Source organism: Tursiops truncatus, chromosome 5 (assembly GCF_011762595.2).
Source record: "Tursiops truncatus isolate mTurTru1 chromosome 5, mTurTru1.mat.Y, whole genome shotgun sequence".
In the NCBI taxonomy this organism is placed as follows: Eukaryota; Metazoa; Chordata; class Mammalia; order Artiodactyla; family Delphinidae; genus Tursiops; species Tursiops truncatus.
Genome location: NC_047038.1, coordinates 137,169,582 through 137,173,656, shown reverse-complemented (window position 1 = coordinate 137,173,656; position 4,075 = coordinate 137,169,582). Strand labels below are relative to the sequence as shown.

Below are 4,075 nucleotides of genomic sequence, written 5' to 3'. Positions count from 1 at the left end.
GTTAGAATCCTTAAGTCATGCCCTGCTCCCCCACCCGACTCTTACCGTCTACTTCTGTGTCCATCACTGGTTATTTTGAAATAATGAACTTAATCCAATGGATCTGTTCTCAGAGGTGACACTTCTGGCCAGAGACGATTTTGAACATAGCTTCTGTGTCCTTGGTATTAATAAAAAAATAAGCAATTCACAATATTTAAATATCATCCTAAGCTTTTGATTTGAATACAAATTTCAGATGTGGAATCATTAATAATCAAAAGAATGTACAGGGATGTATTTTTGGTGAGCCATCCATCTGAATTTTTAGTAACTCCATGCACAATTTGAGGACCTAATCCAAAATCATGGAGCAATTGTGGTTCGTAGACGTTTATGTTATTTAACATCTTTAGTTCTCAGTTTCCTCACTTTTAAGATAAAGAAAGAGAATCCACATTTCCCATGTAACCATGACTCTGTGATCCGCCTGATCTTATGAAAAGCTTATCAGAAGCTGCATTTTGTATCTGGGCTTAGATGACTATCGTGAAGGAAACGTGAGGTATCCGTTTATGTGGTCTGTTCTCAGAATTAATGGGAAAGACTGAAGGTGCTCATGTTACTCGCTGGAAAGCAAAGGACACTTGGCCTCACTTTTCTGTGCCTGTAGGTCCATGCAGGAAAGAGGGCTGTTGTTCGCAGTACAGCGTATGCAGAGAGGACAAGAAGGTAGATCAGCACCTGTCAGTAAAAGGCTTTGAAGGGAAATGATTTGGGGAAGATTTGTAAGTCCTGGTAAACACCGTATAGTTTAGGAGACACACACAAAATTCATCCTAATATGAGTTGTCCATGAAATCCAGACGGCTATGCTTGCGTGGGTGGTCGCAATGTCTCGCAGAAGTTTGAACACGGGCACAGACTGAATTCAACACTGCCATGCATATGAGCTGTTACCTTTCTCCTTTTTTTAAATGTTATTTAATTTTATTTTTTTATTGACGTATAGTTGATTTGCAATGTTGCGTTAGTTTTAGGTGTACAGCAAAGTGATTCAGTTTTTTATATATATATATATATACATATATATTTTTTTAGTTCAGATTCTTTAAAAATGTACATGTTTACTTTTCCACATATTATTTGCTTAAGATTTATTAATTTAAAAAAGGTCCCACGTAATGACTATAATTTAATGTCATTAAAAAAATTTTTTCCTCGCAAGAACTAATTACTGTGAGAAACTTTTGTTAATGCTTATCAGTAAATCAGACTAGAAGAGAATGTCATTTTTTTGCTCGCCAGTGCCAAAATTCCGGATCGTAGATACATGACAACTGTTATGTTCTTATGCCAGAGTTTGAAAATCTTCTGTTTATTTTGTTTTCTCAGACTGATCAAGGCCAAGTTCTTCATACAAGAATAAAGGCAACTTGCCAATGATGAGTTTTGGATCTAATGTGTTTTCCTGAATTTGGAAAGACCTTTTATGGACACTGCAATGCCTACAGCACAGAAGTATAGATTATGGATATCCGTAAGTGTGTTTTTAGTTCTTTACTGTTAAATCCTTTTAAGATGATTATGAATATTACACAAACCACAGTAAAAATGAGATACCTTTGCCGCTCGTTTGCAATTGCCTTCTCCTCTGCTTTTCTCCGGAAAGGGACACCTGACACGTGAGGGCAGACGGGAGGGCTCAGGTCTCAGCTCGCGCTCTCCTTGGCCATACGAGAGGTTTCCTTCTCAATCCAGCAAGGTTCCTGGCGACGGAGCACAATCTTTCAGCAGTGCTGCAGCATACCTGTTCAGCTTGAAACATGCCTGTGAGGTAGGCGCCCAGACCTCGGGGCCCAGGACAGAAGGCCCCTGGGGAGGCAGCGCAGGCAGAGACACCCAGAGGGCCTGGGAGCAGCCATGTCATCACAGGAAGGGACCAGCCCCCAGGGGAGAGAGCACAACTTCAGCCCACAGACAGCTAGCCACTGGCGTCTAACCGCGCGCGGCCTCTTTATGCTCCTTTCTTTCCTTTCCTTTTCTCCTTTCCTTTCTTCTTCTATGCATTTTCTTCTTCCGGTTCCCTTCCCTTTCTCCTGACCACTCGTCCCTTTCCTCTGGCACACCTCCTGAGCGCTTCTTCTCTCTTTCTACTCCTGCTCCAGCTTAGTTTTCTCCCTCACAGCCAATTTTCCCTTTCCTTTCCTTCTCTTCTCACTTCACCCACTGTGGAGAAGCTTATGTCTTTCCAGAGACCTGTGGCTCCTCCCAGCAGGCACAACATGCCCAAAAGACATGCTTAGGGTGTCCTGATGTTTCAGTGTGGTTACTGAAAATTAACGGTAGGAGTCAGAGGACGTAAAGGGTAGGGTTCTAACTGCTATGTTCTGCTAGGAATTTGCTTAGTCCTTTTTAATTTTTAACATCTTTATTGGAGTGTAATTGCTTTACAATTGTGTGTTAGTTTCTGCTGTATAACAAAGTGAATCAGCTATAGATATACATATATCCCCATATCCCCTCCCTCTTGCGTCTCCCTCCCACCCTCCCTATCCCACCCCTCTAGGTGGTCACAGAGCACCGAGCTGATCTCCCTGTGCTTTGTCCTTCTTACTCCATTAGGTTACTAAAGTTTTCTCCACCCGATGCTATGGGACCTTCACCTTAGAAGCAAATCTGAAGGACATGGGCCATGACTGTTTCTGAGGGTCTCGAGGTTTTCCACCAATAGGCAAGTCATAGAGACCCATCCGTCAGAAGAAGAATTGACGTGATCTGTTAACTTTAAATTGCACATTGCCATTGATACCTTTGCTTAACAAGTCAAGGTATTTCCAACAACAATGCACTGAAAAATTAAACTACAGTTCACCCTTGAGCAACATGGGCTTAACTGCAGGAGCCCACTTATATGTGGACTTTTTAAAGTAAAACAGATCTTTAGATTAACAAAGTGGCGGGGGGTAGTCTGCGTCTGATGAGAGATCGCAGTATGTGGAATCAAAAGAACTAGGGTTTGAGTCCTGATTCTAACCAAACCGTTTCAGCTTCTTGCCCTGGGGCGAGTCCTTTATCAGTTCCTTTGCTTTTGAGGCAGACACGGAAGTTTGCACATTTGCACCTGTGAGGGGTCAGAGCCCCTAATCCCCGGTGTGTTCAAGGGGCAGCTGTATGGTAGTTCCATCTGGCACTGACATTGGAAGAGGATCGGTGTGTATGGTCAGAAATGAGATTCAGAGACTGCAAGTTCAAAGCTTCTAAGTGAATAGTTTCCTTTACCTGCTTCTGTGTATTCAAGAACAAGATAACAACTTCATGTTTGTCTCAAATTTTCCATTTAAGGAATATCCTGTTTTAGCACTGTCACCTGCCTCAATATAACACCTACTCTGTGTTGTTATAAAGTTTTTTGGTTAAAGTTAATGTTTTGTTTGTTTGTTTGTTTGTTTTTGCGGTACGCGGGCCTCTCACTGTTGTGGCCTCTCCCGTTGCGGAGCACAGGCTCCGGACGCGCAGGCTCAGCGGCCATGGCTCACGGGCCTAGTCGCTCTGTGGCATGTGGGATCTTCCCGGACCGGGGCACGAACCTGTGTCCCCTGCATCGGCAGGTGGACTCTCAACAACTGCGCCACCAGGGAAGCCCAAAGTTAATGTTTTTTAACTCTGTCTTGGCAGAGATTTTAATGAGGAATAGATATTACTCAGGTGGCAAAGAGTTGTTTATACTTCCTTCTAAAGAAATTATATTTTTCACAAGAACGAAGTAAGAATGCAAACCATATAGACTGATTTAATTTTCTTTGACTATCATTCAAAGTACATTTTGCCTTTTGAGGCTTAAATTCCTATACTGACTGAGGATTATTATTTCTTTCTGTCTTTACAAAAATGACAAAATTAGAAGTCAATTATCTTTTAAACCCTATGTATGAAGTGTATATAAATGAATTGTACAAAATCAACACACAAAAAGGAAATTGTCAGTCAGATTCTCTTATGAGTTTCACACCTGCTAGAAGAAGCAGCATTCTCCTTTTAGAATGAAAACAGTCCCACCTTCTGTACTTTTCTACTTGATAAGAGAAAAACAGAT

At 41.8% G+C, this 4,075-nt stretch overlaps 1 long non-coding RNA gene across 1 annotated transcript; it reads left to right on the top strand.

Annotated features, from left to right (window-relative positions):
• The first annotated feature begins 669 nt into the window (after nucleotides 1-669).
• On the top strand, nucleotides 670-3,360 carry LOC141278720 (uncharacterized). The gene is made up of 3 exons (XR_012331789.1): nucleotides 670-1,519; nucleotides 1,652-1,816; nucleotides 2,605-3,360. It is a non-coding gene; the product is annotated as an uncharacterized lncRNA (long non-coding RNA).
• Nucleotides 3,361-4,075: the final 715 nt, after the last annotated feature.